Source organism: Callithrix jacchus, chromosome 12, assembly GCF_049354715.1.
Source record: "Callithrix jacchus isolate 240 chromosome 12, calJac240_pri, whole genome shotgun sequence".
NCBI lineage: Eukaryota > Metazoa > Chordata > Mammalia > Primates > Cebidae > Callithrix > Callithrix jacchus.
In genome coordinates this window covers 45,776,986-45,793,439 of record NC_133513.1, presented here as the reverse complement: position 1 = coordinate 45,793,439, position 16,454 = coordinate 45,776,986, and the positions used below count along the sequence as shown (strand labels likewise).

General features: G+C 34.2%; 1 protein-coding gene across 11 annotated transcripts in view; it reads left to right on the top strand.

The window, feature by feature from the left end:
* Positions 1–16,454, top strand: part of CCSER2 (coiled-coil serine rich protein 2) — a 204,566-nt gene that overhangs the window by 70,933 nt on the left and 117,179 nt on the right. Inside the window, exon 1 of one of the 11 annotated variants that reach the window (XM_054242892.2) lies at positions 198–241. The exons of 9 other annotated variants lie outside the window; for them this stretch is intronic. The gene's annotated coding sequence lies outside the window, so the exon portion shown is untranslated. Of the gene's footprint in view, positions 1–197; positions 280–16,454 lie in introns of those variants that run through there. One more of the 11 variants, XM_078345428.1, reaches the window with a different exon arrangement.

Below are 16,454 nucleotides of genomic sequence, written 5' to 3'. Positions count from 1 at the left end.
CGTTATTTTTCTCTACTTACATATATTTCTGTGAATAAATCCTTGTTAAATTAACCCTTAAAAAAAGTTAAAGGTACTGTTTGGTATTTTTCACTTAGTTTTCTATACACATTATGACATACCCTGTTTACAAAATAAGTTTCTAAGGCATCATGTGTCATAATAGCAAGCTACAAGTAACTAAACATAAATGTGGTAGTGGAGGGACAGCTTACAGAAAGTTGAGATGGTCCTAATATAGGTAAATAGAAATCTCAAACTGATAATTGATACTTTCAGGTATGCTTTGACATTGAATGACAAAATTTGAAAGAATAGAAGGAAGCTATTCCAACTCCAGTAGTGAATCTTTCATGTCCATTTAATTAGTATAGATCCTTTTTTGTCTTATTAATAGAACTTTTATGTTTTTAAGAAAAGTTTAAATGTATGAAATGCAGTTGGTGTGATTCTTTAAACAGACATTTTTCTTTATTCAGAATTAATGTTTCTTATGGATTAAGTATATTACAGTATGAAGTTCAGTTCAATAATTCTTGAGCTTCTATTTTCCAGATATATTCTAATATCTTAGGTCAATGAAGTGGATAAGAGTGTCCTTGTCATTAATTAGTTCAAAATCTTGTTTGATAGGCAGATAAATTACAAACACATGATTATAGTATGAATTTATAAATTATTAGTATGCATATGGTCTTGAAATAACATGAAAGGTGTGTCTATGTCAGGGAGTCATTCAGAAGCTTTTGAAGAGGAAGTTAACATCTGAGTTGGGTGTTGAAGAATGAATGCAAGTTTTATCAGTTGACCAAGGAATTTAGAGAATGAACATTTTAGCATAGGGAACGTCATGTACAGCATGAGTGTATCACAAAATCATGATGTGTGAGAGAGAAATATCAACATTGCTCAGAATATAGTGTGTGGGGTAGAGGGTAGTTAGAAATGACCCCAGGGAAATAAGATGGTGGAAAGGAAGGAAAATTCAGTATCTCAAACTGAAAGGACAAATGATATTTATAAATCAGATTTTTAAAATAAGATATAACATTAAATATCATCAATATTTCTATATCAGCTCTTCATACACACTTCCCATCTATGTATGAGACCATAGAGTATTTTTTTATGAACACTTTTTCTCATAAAAATGAAGTTACTGGATTATCTAAACTCCTTCTTGATCAAAGTCTGTGCTGCAGAGAAAAAGTCAGTGAACTTAAAATTAATTTATTCATAAACAGAGAGCAGGCTGAGTGTAGCGGTTCATACCTGTAATTCCAGCACTTCGTGAGGCTGAGGTGCTAGGATTGCTTGAGCCCAGGAATTTGAGACCAGCCTGAGCAATGTGGCAAGACCCCACCTGTACAAAATGCTAAAAAATTAGCCGAGCATGGTGGCATATACCTGTGGTTCCAGCTACTTGGGAGGCTGAGGTGGGATCATCACCTGAGTCCAGGAGGTTGAGGCTGCAATGAGCCATGATTGCGCCACTGCCCTCTAGCCTGGGTGACAGAGCAAGACCCTGTCTTAAAACAAAAACAAAACAAAAGAACACAGTGTAATATATTCCTTTTACCTAGCATAGTACCTGGCATAGAGTAGATGTATAATGAGCAATATTTTTGGAGAAAATATTGAATTCTGTGATTTGGATCAAGTAGCTATTATAAAATTGTTATCGTTAATGAGGACATTGAAGCTAAGAGTCTCTCACTGATTGAATGAATTTTAGGAGTTGTTGAAGTTGCTCTTCTAGCCTGAATAAATAATTAAATATTTTTCAATTTAGGCTATTCTGTTTTATTGTCCTGTGGTGATTGAAAGTATTGCCTTCAGGCTCTTCAATTTCTAGTGACATTTAGGTGGTACTTCCATAATCTTTGATGCCTTTTCTGGTCTTGGGAGTCTGGCAACCTGTATTAGTAGAAGCTGCCAGCTTGGTAGCTTCAGTTGAGTTGCATGGAGACACAGATGGGAAAGTTGGTCTGTTGAACCTCTTTTTACCTTTTAGTACGTGGGTGAAGGAGAAAGTACTGTAAGAACATTACACCAACCATTGGGAAACCCAGATTTCAACCGTAGTTATATAATTAGTGTCTCATATGACATAACATATAGAGTTCTTCCCACATGACAGGTTGCATCAACTGATTGGAGCCTTTTCCCAGCTCTGAAATTCTAATTTCTTTCCCCTTCCTCTGGGACTTTATTTATTCTTTCCTTGTTTTTTCTTCCTTGCTGGATGAATTGGGGACGTTGTTTTGAAAATACATTCCCTCTACATGAAATTTTTGTTTTTAGTTTTACTTTAAGTTCTGGAATACATGTGCAGAATGTGCAGGTTTGCTACAGAGGTATACATTTGCCATGGTGGTTTGCTGCACCTATCCACCTGTCATCTAGGTTTAAGCCTCAAAGGCATTAGATATTTTTCTTAATGCTCTCCCTCCCCTTGGCCCACCCCTCAATAGGCCCCGGTGTGTGATATTCCACTCCCTTTGTCCATTTGTTCTCGTTGTTGTGCTCCCACTTATGAGTGAGACATGCAGTGTTTGGTTTTCTGTTCTTGTGTTAGTTTGCTGAGAATGATGGCTTCTAGCTCATCCATGTCCCTGCAAAGGACATGAACTCATTTTTTTTTAATGGCTGCATAGCATTCCATGGTATATATGTGGCACATTTTCTTTATCCAGTCTGTCATTGATGGGCATTTGGGTTGGTTCCTGTCATTGCTATTGTGAACAGTGCCTCAATAAACATGTGTGCATGTGCCTTTATAGTAGAATTATTTATTATCCTTTGGGTATATACCCAGTAATGGGATTGCTGGATCAAATAGTATTTCTGGTTCTAGATCCTTGAGGAATTGTCACACCATCTTCCACAATGGTTTAACTAATTTATAGTCCCACCAACAGTGTAGAAACATTCCTATTTCTCTGCATCCTCTCCAGCATCTGCTGTTTCCTGACCTTTTAGTAATCACCATTCAAACTGGTGTGAGATGGTATCTCATTGTGGTTTTGATTTGCATTTCTCTAATGACCAGTGATGATGAGCTTTTTTTCATATGTTTGTTGGCTATATAAATGTCTTCTTTTGAGAAGTGTCTGTTCATATCCCCACTTTTGGTGGGGTTTTTTCTTGTAAACTTGTTTAAATTTCTTATAGATTCTGGATATTAGTATTTTGTCAGATAGATTGTAAAAATCGTCTCTCATTCTGTGGGTTGCCTGTTCACTCTGATGATAAAAGTTCTTTTGCTGTGCAGACGCTCTTTAGTTTAATTAGGTCTCATTTGTCAGTTTTGGCTTTTGTTGGGATTACTTTTGGTGTCTCAGTCATGAAGTCTTTGCCCATGCCTAGGTCCTGAATGGTATTGCCCAGGTTTTCTTCTAGAGTTTTCATGGTTTTAGGTTTTACATTTAAGTATTTAATCCCTCTTGAGTTAATTTTTGTATAAGATATAAGAAGGGTTCCAGTTTCAGTTTTCTGCATATGGCTAGCCAGTTTTTCTAGCACCATTTATTAAATAGGGAATCCTTTCCCCGTTGCTTGTTTTTGTGAGGTTTATCGAAGATCAAGTGGTTGTAGATGTATGGTGTTATTTTTGAGGTCCCTTTTCTGTTTCATTGGTTTATATATCTGTTTTGGTACCAGTGCCATGCTGTTTTGATTACTATAGCCTTGTAGTATAGTTTGAAGTCAGGTAGCATGATGCCTCCAGCTTTGTTCATTTTGTTTAGGAGTGTCTTCATTATAGGGGCTCTTTTTTGGTTCCATTTGAAATAAAAAATTTTTTTTTCTAATTTTCAGAAGAAAGTCAATGATGACTTGATAGGAATAGCATTGAATCTATAAATTACTTTGGGCAGTATGGCCATTTTCACAATATTGATTGCAACAAGGGAAGTGAAGGACCTCTTCAAGGAGAACTACAAACCACTGCTCAAGAAAATAAGAAAAATTTTAAATTTCGTAAATTATACCTATTCATTTTTTAGATTTCCTTTATTACTGCTTAATAGACTTTGTAGTTAACCTGAAGATGACACATAAGAAAAATTTTCTGCTCCCAAGTTGGGATATATGATACAGCTTGATTTTTAAAAAAGCTTTTTATTTTGAACTAATTTCAAAAAATACAGAGAATTTCTATATACCTTTCACTCATTTCCTAATATTAATATGTTATATGTCTATACTACGATGATCAAAACCAGGAAATTAAGCTTGATATAATACTAACTAATCTGCAGGCTTTGAGTTTTACCAGTTTTCTCACTAGTGTCTTTTTTGGTCTGGTTCAGAATCTTATCCAGGATCCCGCACTGCATTTGATTTTCCTGTCTCCTTATTTTTTCCAATCTACAGTAGTTCTTAGTCTTTCTTGTTCTTTATAATCCATATATTTTTAATGAGTACTGACCCAGTGTTTTATTGAAGGATATTTGACATGGTTTTGTATGAATGTTTTCTCATTGTGATTTGTGTTTCTGGCCAGAATGCCATAATGCCATGGAGATGATGTGCTCTTTTCAGTGCTTCATATTAGAAAATACATGATTTCAGTTTGTGTTACTACAGATGATGTTAACTTTGTTCACTGGATTAAGATGGTGTCTTTCAATACAAAGTGGTGATATCTTCCTATGCAAAGTTATTGGGATTTTTTTCCTTTATAATTAATATCTTGTGGGCAGATACTTTGGGACTATTTGAACATCCTATTTCTTATAGTTTTGCCCATGAATTATAGCATTTCTTGATTCTTTATTAGTTGGAATTCTATAAGGAAGAGCTATACTTTTTCTCACTCACTCTCTTGTTCATTTATCTAAAATGCTTTATATTAGTATGAGCTCATGGGTTTTTTTTTTAATTGTATGTATATACATTATTATAATACTTACTTTGTTGCTCAAATTTTTGTAAATTTGGCTTTTATGAGTCCCTTCAGGTTGGTTCTTGTGTCTTTCTGGAATGCCACATTATTTTCTGAGAACTTCTCTATTTTCTGGCACCACAAAATATTCCAGGCTTGTCTTTATTTTCTCTCTCCTAGCCCTTGAGTTATCATGTCTCCAAGGAAGATTTTCACCGGAGAATGAGATTTAGAAACCAAGATCTTGGTGCTAGGTGTGCTTCTTGCTACTGAGGTGTAATTGCTTATAGTTACTGTGGCAGACAGAGCTGACAATTATATGCATACACCCACACTTTCTATATTTATTTTTGTATCTATTTCCATATATATTAAAGATCAAGAGTTCATACTGATACCTTTGACTCCAATTTGATGCCACAGAATTCTTTCTAGCCTTTCTTCTTCTTTTTAATTCTTTTCTCAGAAAGTGAGAAACTGGTTTCTCATTAACCACAATATATTTGCTTATTCAACACTTTATGTTTGTATGGGTACATATAAGGACTATAGCATATATTTATACATAGTTATAGATACGTATTTGGGTTATAGTGTTTGGTTCTAGTATGTAACATAGTGTAAATAAGAAAATCTTATTTATACTATATTATATAAATAAAATATCTTATACAATAATATTATATAGTAATACTATTATATAGTACATACTATAATACATATACTATATTTATAATATAGTATAAATAATATAATGTACAATTATATAATATGTATTATAGTATATGCTATATAATATAGTATAAATAATTATTTAATACAGTCTAAATAAAAGTATTTATAATACATAGTATTTTATAATTTATAAATTATATATATTATCTTTTAATATACTTTATAAATTATATTAAATTATATATATTATATATAATTTATAAAGTATATTAAAAGATAAAATATATATTTTTAAAATATGTAATATATACTTTATAAATTATATAGTATTTATGAATTATAAAATAATTTAGAAAGTATATAAAATATATATTTATATTAGAAATTATATAATATGAATATATAATATAGTATAAATAAAAAATATATACTATATAATATAGTCTAAATAAAAATATATAAATGTTTGACTATTATAAATAATTTATAATATTAAAATAAAAATATTTTAAGTATTAGTATTTACAAATAATATTAAATATTTATATTTATATTAAAATATAAATATTTTTTATTTTAATAATTTTTATTATAGTATTTTATACTAACGTACATATACTATATAATATTATATATATATCTCCTTTTTAACTTTACAGTATACAATAAGTACTGTTTCTATGTTTGCTTATGTTCTTTTAGTTCTCAATCCTTGCAGTGTAATTGTATTATTCATTTGTAATTCTTTTAGGTTTATTTGTTGCTGTTTGTATTTTGTTTTGGGTTCTGCTCACATCATGGTTTATTTAAAGTATTCATTTATTTCATATTACTTCATAGAGATTTTTTCTTCTTTTTTAAAAGTTCCATTTTATTTTTAATCTATATATGTGTTTGTTTGTTTGTTTATTTTGAGACCAGGTTATGAGACTGGCTAATTTTTGTATTTTTTGGTAGAGATGGGGTTTTACCATATTGCCAAGGGTTGTCTCCTTGAACTCCAGGGCCCAAGCGATTCACCCATCTTGGCCTTCCATAGTGCTGGGATTACAGGCTTGAGCCACTGCACGTGATTGAGATCTTTCTTATTCTTTTTTTTACCACTATGTATTACTTATTTTGTAGGTTGTACATTGTTTATTCCATTATTCTCCCAACAGTGGGCAATCAAGATTATTTCCAATATTTTACAATTATAAACTGCAGACTATGCTAGTATAGTGCATTATTATTTTTGTAACCATCTTACTGGTCATTAAGTGGTAGTATATTGTGATTTTGATTCCCTTGTTCTCAAATGAGGTTGAACTTCTTTGTGTGTTTATTGTCTATTTGTATTTATCTTTAGAGAAATGTTTTTTTCATTTCAAGTCCTTTTCCCATTTAACTGGGCTGTTTGTGTTTTTGTTGTTGAGTTGTAAGAGTTATTTATATTTTCTTGATACTAGACTCCTATGAAATTTGTGATTTGCAAATATTTTCTCCCATCTTCTTGATAATGTTCTTTGCTATAAAACAGTTTTTAATTTTTATGAACTCCAATTTATCTAGTTTTGTTGTTGCCATTGCTTATGCTCTTAATGTCCTATCAGAGAATTCATTGCCAGATCCAAAGTCAAAGTCACAAAGATTTATCCTTATGTTTTTGCTTTGTTTTAAAAAGAAAGGATTTTGCTATGTTGCCCAGGCTGTTTTTGAACTTCTAGACTCAAGCAGTCTGCCCACCCTAGCCTCCCAAAGTGCTAGGAATACAGACATGAGCCACTGCCCCCAGCCTCTTTTGTTTTTTCTTTCTGAGAGTTTTATGGTTTTAGTTCTTACATTTAGGCCATTGATGTATTTTGTGTTTTTGTATATGGTGTGAGGTACTGATCTGACTTCATTCTTTTGCCATTGGTTGACAGTTTTTTCTTTCACCACTTTAAAAATGCTATTTAAGTGAGACCAGGCACAGTGACTCAGGCCTGTAATCTCAGCACTTTAGGAGGCCAAGGTGGGTAGATCGCCTGAGGAGGAGTTTAAGACCAACATGACGAATCCCCATTTCTACTAAAAATACAAATTTAGTTGGGCATGGTGGTGGGTTCCTTTCATTCCAGCTACTTGGGAGGCTGAAGCAGGAGAAGTGCTTCAATCCAGGAGGTGGAGGTTGCGATGAGTAGAGATCATGCTGCTGCACTCCAACGTAGGCAACAATAGCAAAACTTAGTCTCTAAATAAATAAATAGACAGAAGTAAGAATACCATCTGTAGCTGGGTGCCATGTCTCACACCTTCAATCTTAGCACTTTGGGAGGCTGAGGCGGGCAGACTGCTTGACCAGAAGGAGAATGAAAATATATGTTATCAAAATTTGTAGAATATAACTAAAGCAGTGCTTAGAATAGAATTTATAGTGCTGAATTCTTACATTAGAAAAGAAGAAAGGTCTCAAATCAGTAATCCAAGCTTGTACCTTAAGAAACTAGTAAAAAATTAATTCCAAATCAAGTAGAAGGAAGGAAATAATGAAAATAGAGATTAATGGAATTGAAAGCCCAAAAGTGATTGAGAAAAAGCAATGAAATTGAAAAGTGGTCTTTGAAAAGATGGATAAAATTGATAAACATTTAGCAAAACTGACAAAAGGATTGTGAAATAAAGATTACAGGATTGAAGAATAAAGGTACTGCTACAGACTCCACAGACATTAAGAAGATAATGAGTGAAAACTATGAGAAACTCTTAAGCACAAATTTTACTACTTGAGTACACCAATTCCTTAAAAACACAAACTACTAAACTTCACCCAAGTTGAAATAGATAATTTGAATAGCCCTATAATTATTAAAGATTTTGCTTTGTGGAGAAAAAAATCCAAAAAAATATCTCCTTGTGCATATGGTCTCACTGGCCAATTTTACCAAATAAATAATTAATTAAGAAATAACTTACAGAAAGTAAAAAAGGAAGAGATATTCCCAATTTATTTTACAAATCCAGCAATAAACTCACACTAAAGCCAGACAAAGGAATTATATGAAAAGGAAACTACAGGTCTGTATCCGTCATTAAGATTGTAGTGCATGCTTGTAATTTTATGTGGCTTCAGCAGCCATTTAGGGTGCAGGTTTAGCTTTGTAGTATCAGAGGCAGGCTATAGTCACCCTTGACACAGTTTCTAGTTCTCTACCACACCCAAATGACAAGCTGGTGGCCAGAGGTAAGAATTGAGAGCCATGACTCCTGCCTAGCAGACAGGGTTCTCCTCTTTCCCTCAGCTTGCATTAAATGAACCATTCAGTCATTATATTTGCCCAGGAACTTAAAGTGACCATGCCCTGTTTCCCAATACTACTACTAGTTGCCAAAATCTCTTTTTCTGTCTACCTACCTGTGCTCCATGTGTGGCTTCCAAGTATTCCCTGTATGCTTCAGGGTCTAATAAGTACTAAATACTCTTAAACTTTCACATTGTGGTTATATCATTGAAGCCATGTCCACAATCTGACCCATAACTGCAATGCCTACCTTGAAGGGACCCAGGCACGTGAACCCTGTGAGTACTCATTTGTCTGGGCCTCTGGTGGCTGCTGGTAACAGTAGCTACGAGCTTGTGTTGACAGAGAAACCTGAAGAGTTTTATTCAAAATAAAGATAGTCTTAAAAGTCTTAATATCAGCAAATTGAAACTGTGATATAAAAGCAAAACAAAAATATAATGTCAGCAAGTTGAAACCAACATGTAAAACAATGAAACAAAACAAAAACAAAACACTATTTGCCAAGTGGGCTCATCCTAGGAATGCAAGATTAAAATATCAGTCAGTATAATCTATCATGTTAACAGTTTTATGGGAAAACAAATCTTAACAATTGGTTGAAAAAAGACATTTCATTTAGCAAAATATAACATCAATTAATGACTTTTGCCAAACTAATAGAAAAGAACTTCCTCAACCTTACAGAGGGTATCTTCAAAACACCTACAGCTAAAATTATGTTAGTGCTAATGAAGAAACATAAAATGCTTTTCTCCTAAATTTGAGAACAAGAAAAGTATGTCCATTCTCATTACTCTTATTCAATATAGTTCATGAAGTTCAGCCGGTGTTATAAGGCAAGAGAAAGAAAGAAAGGGGATTTTTGTTTTCAGATGACATTATTGAATGTCATGTCTCCATGGAAGACTCAACATAGTTAAGATGTCAATTCTTCCTAAATTTATAAAGACTTAATGCAAGTTTTTCATCGAAACCCTAAAATACTTTTTTTTATAGATATAGGTAGGCTTATTCTAAAATTTATATAAAAAAGCAAACGAACAGAGTAGCTTACAATTTTGAAAAATAAGAATAAAGTGGCAAGAATTACACTACCTAATGTGAAGACTTAATAGTTACAGTAATCAAGTATAGTATTGGCAGAAGCATAGAAACAGAGATCAGTGGAATGAATTAGAGAACCCTGAAGTAGACCTACACAGTTTTAATAAATAGTACTGAAATAATTGGATATCCATAGGTAAAACAAAATAAATCTCAAGCTAAACCTCTTACCACCTATTAAAATTAATTCAAAATGGATCACTGATCATAAAATGTAAACTAGGAAACTTTAAAAGAAATATAGAATAAAATCATTAGGAACTAGGGCTAAGCAAAGAGTTCTTTGATATTAAAAACATAATCCATAAGAAAAAAATTGACAAATTAGACTTCATTAAAATTAAAAATGTTTGCATTGCAAAAACTCTATTAGGATCAAAACAAGATACAGAGTGGGAGAAAAACTTTGCAAACCATGTATCTGAGAAAGTTCTAATATCCAAAATATCTAACAAACAAGTCCAACAGTAAAAAATACACAAGCAATTTAGTTAGAAAAGGAGTAAAAGACTTCGACATTTCACCAAAGATGAGATATGGTTGGGAAATAAGGACATGGAAAGACATTTGTTATAATTAACCCATAGGAAATTGCAAATTAAAATCACATTCTACACACCTGTGGAATGACCATATAAAAACTTGTGATAATAGCAAATGCTGGTGAAAATGCCAGGAAACAACATTTCTTATATTTCTGGTGGGAATTAAAATGATTCAGCTGGAAAAATATATATATAAATGGTGTAAGCTAAATAAATTTGGCTGGAAGAAGCCTCTTTGTACTCTAGAAGATAACAAATAAGAGACAGAGTTTGTCTTTGTTCAGAGTATGGAAAATAACTCAAGAGTTACAGATTTAGAGAGAGAACATACCTTGAATTCATTTCTAAACCAATAATCTTTGAAAATAGGGTTGTCATCTTCACTTTCTTTCTGGTCCAGATCATGAGGGAATAAGACTAGGTTTAAATTTAACATTCATTATCCAAGTTGCTGTGTAGCCAAATGCCAAAGGGTCACATCCTTTGGGCATACAAGGAGCCACCTCTGTTCTGATTTTATTAAACTCCCCTGAAACCCACAGCATACACAAGGAGCTTCATCCCTTGATCCTCAGTATCAAATAACTATAATTTCACCATGCCAACCCCATAGAACAAACTTACCCCTCCAGTTCCTTTGTTGATGGGGAAGCTGGTTGGGGAGTATCCTCAGCTTACTAACAAGGTTGTTTAGGTTGTCTTCTTAGTCCTTTGACTTATTGCTCCCATTTTCTTGATTTTTAAATGTGGTTTAATATTAGACAGGATTATTCATGAAAATACTTAAAACGGAGTGGACAGGAAGCAAGCACGTACCACTGGGACAAACTGGATGTGGAGTTCAAGCTGCTCGATTTTGTTTCACATTAAATGAAATTAGTGCTTGTTTAGGACAAACCTGGTGGGCCACCAGAGTTGAGCATATTTGCCCAATTAGCTAGTGAACTACTGAATGTGTGTTCCGTTCCAATTGGATCATTGTCCTCAAAGGGCAATTAAAGTTTGACTTTAAAAAAACTGCATTCCTGTAAGTAATAAGTGAATTTAGCAATGTCGCGAGATACAAAGTCAATACACACACAATTCTTGTTTCTTTATATAATCAATGACTAGTTATAAACTTGAGTTAATATAACGCTGTTGTTTATAACATCTGCAAAAACACTTAGGTCTAAATCTAACAAAGTCTATACTGAAGAGTATAGGGAGCTTATGAAAGAAATTTAAAAAGATCTAGGTAAAGTAAGACCTATATAAATACATAAAGTCATGTGTTCATGGATTGGAAGACTCCGTGTAGTGAAGATATCACTCCTCCCCAAAGTGATGCAATACCCGTGAAAATCCCAGCAGGGGTAGCAATCTGTTTTGTTGGAAAAGCAGAACAAAGCTGGAGGAATTGTACTAACCCATTTTAAAGCTACAGCAATCAGGATAGTGTAACATTGGCAAAGGGACAGTCAGGTCAATCAGTGGAACATAATAGAGACTCCAGAAAAGAAATTGAACCATGTAAAGATGGCTTGTTGATCTTTGACAGAGCTGTAAAAGAAATTCAGTAGAGAAATCTTTCAACAAATGTTGGAACCATTTGAACATTCATATATTAAAAAACAAAAAATGAACTTTGACTATAATTCCAAAATGAACCTTTGATGTAATTGTAATGTGTAAAACAGTAAGAAAACATATTTTTAAAATACTGTGACCTGGGGATTAGGTGAAAGTTATTAGAAATTATGCCAGAAGCATGATCCACAAAAAATTAACTGGATTTCATTAAATTAAAACCTTTCTTCTACCAAAGATACTGTCAAGAAACAATAAAAAGTTAAATTACAAACTGGGAGAAAATATCTGTGACTCACATATCTGTGAAAAGACTTTTATCTAGAATGTATAAAGAACTCTTAAAAGTCAACAATGTTTTTTTGTCCAAAATAAAACCTCAGCTAGCTCTGAGAAAAAAAAAAAAAGTCAACAGTAAGTAAGTAGACAACCCAAATAAAAGAATGTATAAAGACCTGAATAGACATTTTACCAAAAAGGATATGAGTGGCACATAAACATGTGAAAGTATGTTCAGCATCATTAGCAAATTTAGGCCATGCTGAGACACTACTGCACACATATTAGAAGAGCTAAAATAAAGATTGCTGACAGTGCTAAGGACTGGTGAGGATGTGGAGCAACTAGAAGTCTCATTCATTACTAGTATGTGAAACATTACAGCAACTCTGGGCAATGACCTAGCAGTTTCTTAGGAAGTAAATAGACACTCAGTGTCAATATCATGTAGCAGTCCTACTCCTGGGTATTTACCAGAGAGAAATGAGAGCTTATGTTCACACAACAACTTACATGCAACTTCATGTATAGTAGCTAAAAACTAGAAAGAATCAAAATATCCTTCAGTTAGTAAATTGATACACAAACTGTACATTTGCAGTGGAGTGCTAAGCAATAAAAAGAAACCAGTGAATCTTGAAGGCATTATGCTGAGTGAATAAAGTCATTCTCAAAATGTTGCATGCTGTATGATTCCGTTTATATATTTCTTGAAAGGCAAAACTATGGTGATGGAGAACAGATCAGTGTTTTGACAGAGGTTATCGATGGGAGGAGAGTGTAACTATAACTGGATAGTGTGAGGGACTTCTTCAAGAGTGAAGAAACTGTTCTGCATCCTAATTGAGGTGTTTACACATCTATTTGTGCTTTAAAATTTATAAACCATACCCCCCAAAATTAATTTTACAGTATGATAATTAAACTAATAATGGTGTCATTCATTTGTCAGAAACATAGTGTTTCTGACACTCCCAATTTCTAGTGAAGGAGAAATGTGTGAAGAAAGCACTGACACACCATCTCACAGTTCACTCTATTTGAATAGAAATGTGTTCTCAATGTTCAAGGAAGTTCTGTGGTAAACCTGCTCATGTGCTCAGAGTTTTAATTCCATTCGGTCTTATGGGAAGCCTCTGGAAGCCAGAGAATACACACATTTTGGTTTTCATTGTCATACTCTCAACTAATGATTGCATTTGAATGGTCTACCAAGGAAAACAGGTGTATATGGATGTTGTCTCCCAATAAGTGCAGGACTGCCGGTTAGAGAAAGAGGCTGCCACAACAAACAAGGAATAGAAACTCTTCCCCACATTAACCAATTTCCACGCTACATGTTTTCCTCTCTTCCTATAAAAATGCAGTTTCTACCTTGTGCTGGTGATTTCTGAGCTGGTGAAGAAAAATTAGAATAAGTTAATTTTTCTTTCTCCCATTACCTGAACCACTACTTCAATTCTAAGGTTATCTGTGAAGTAACTCTTCTTAAAATCTGATGTTAAACATAGATCTTCCCAAAAGATGGGCAAGGGAAGAATTGCCTAAAGCAGATGTTAGAATTCAGTAATCTTACTGTATGATTTTTTTTTTGGTCAGACTTACTGTTCAGCATCTTTTAGTTGTCATCTGTTGGTAATGACTCCCACACTTTAATCTCTTTGCTTAACTCTAGACCCCTATATTCAATTGTCCTTTGGATTTGTCTTCTCAAAGATGCAGCATGCGCATCAAAATAATTGGGTTTCAAAACTATGTATTCTTTTTTTGGGGGAGGGGGCGGGGGACAGAGTCTTACTCTGTCGCCCAGGCTGGAGTACAATGGCGCAATCTCTGCTCACTGCAACCTCTGCCTCCTAGGTTCAAGTGATTCTCCTGCCTCAACCTCCTGAGTAGCTGGGATTACAGGCGTGCACCACCACTCCTGGCTAATTTTTGTGTTTTTAGTAGAGATGGGGTTTTACCATGTTGGCTAAGCTGGTCTTGAACTCCTGTACTCCCACCTCCGCCTCCCAAGGCTCTGGGATTCCAGGCATGAGCCACCACACCTGGCTAAAACTATGTATTCTTTTTTTTTTTTTTTAATTGTACTTTAGGTTCTGGGGTATGTGTGCTGATCATGCAGGATTGTTTCATAGGTACATATTTGGCAAGGTGGTTTGCTTCCTCCATCCCCCATCACCTGTAACTGGCATTTCTCCCCTCGTTATCCATTCTAGCCTCCAACCCCTGCTCTGTCCTTCCCTTAGCGCGCCCCCCCGCCCCCACCGACCCCAGTGTGTAATGCTTCCCTCCCTGTGTCCATGTGTATTCTTTTATGTTCTGCCAGATCTGGCCTTCCTTTTTGGTTTTGCTTCATTTGTTTGTTTATTTATTTATTTAATCTTTTCCAGCTTTATTGAGGTTGACCTTCCTTTTTTGTTTTGCTTCAATCATTTGTTTTATTTATTTGCGTAATCTCTTCCAGCTTTACTGAGGTTGGCCTTCCTTTTTTATGCTTTATTTCAGTTAATACACATCATACATTTGTTTCTCAAGCCAGGAACTAAGGAGTCATCCATGGCTCCTTGCTTACTTCTCAGTTAACTTTCATCCTATAGATTCTAAACTCCTCATTATGCTTCATAACTGCTTATTCTTTGTTCTCACTGGCACTGATTAATATCAGGCCACTGTCATATGCCACATGGATTCTGCAATAGCAACAAAACTGGTTTTTCTGTCTCCCTTAAATCTATTACCTACTCTACAGCCAGAATAATACTTTTCTAATGCGTATCTCAATTTGTCACTTTTTAAAACTCTTTAGTCTTGTTTACCTGGGCATATCCTGTACCCAGATTAGTGCTTTGCATATACTGATATTTGTGTTTGTAAATTATTGAGAATGTATATTCTTAATCAATGCCTAGCCTGCCCCCCGCCTCAAATTGGCTGGCTGCCAAGACTGATGGTACCACACATATACCAGAAATGTTTAAAAAGACAATTCACAAAGTGAGACTTTCTGGGGAGAACAAGGCAGTCACCCACACTGGTTCAGAATGGTTTGCATGGAGGGAAGGGCGGGTGGCACTGATATTTGTCGTGGTTGGTGAATGGACTGGGTTGAAGATTCCCACGTGCCTGCTGGGTTAGTGTGGTTTCAAATTCCCCAATGGTTTCAGGACTTAATCCAACATGAAATTTTACTTATAAAAGCCCTACGTTCTTTTTATATAAAGGAAAATTTATTATTACAGAAAAGTAAAAAAATACAAAAACATAAATATGTGCTAATATTCTCACATAGTCGAAAATTATAATTGTCCTTCAGTTTATCACCTGCCAGATATTTGAATATATTTTTCAGGATTAAAATTGTAGTCATATTGTGCATATGTAATCTGTTTCTTTTCTTCTCCCTCATCTTACAGAGCATTTCTTAATGTACTGACATGAATGTTTGAAATACCATAAATAAGGATTTATTTATATATGGATGGTTTTCTTTGTTTCCTCTCTCTCTGCCATTTTGGCCTCTCTTCTTTCCTTCCTCCTTTCCTTTTGTGTTCTTCTTCCACCATCTTTTTCGACTGGGCTTTTTTATTAACTTTAGTTGGTGATATAATTATTCTATCACTTTTACATTGATTAGAGTAGGCTCACTCCCATTCTCTGAGACTGTATTTTTTAACCATCCATTATGAAATGCAAGATACAGAGAATCACATAAAATAAATGTAGCATTTAGTTGGTTACTAAAAGTTTGGTATCTTTTTAACAGTGGTGGCAGTTCTGCTTTCACTGATTCAGTGCTGCTCAGCAGGCCCTGCTCTGGACTTAGAGTACGATGTTACTTTGCTTGTATGCTTTGCTGTGGCCTTAATTGTCAGATCTGGCTCAGGGTACTCAACACTATCTTGTTTCACGCATACTCAGATATACATACACAAACAGCCAAATGTTTCTTGAGAGGATATGATTTTGGGGGGATTAAAATTACCTCTATCATAATGCTTATTGTGTACATGAGAAAACATAAATACTCTAAACCAAAAAAGAATAAAAATCTATTTTATTTTATTTATTTGACACAGAGTCTCCCTCTGTTGCCCAGGCTGGAATGCAGTAGCATGTTCTCAGCTCACT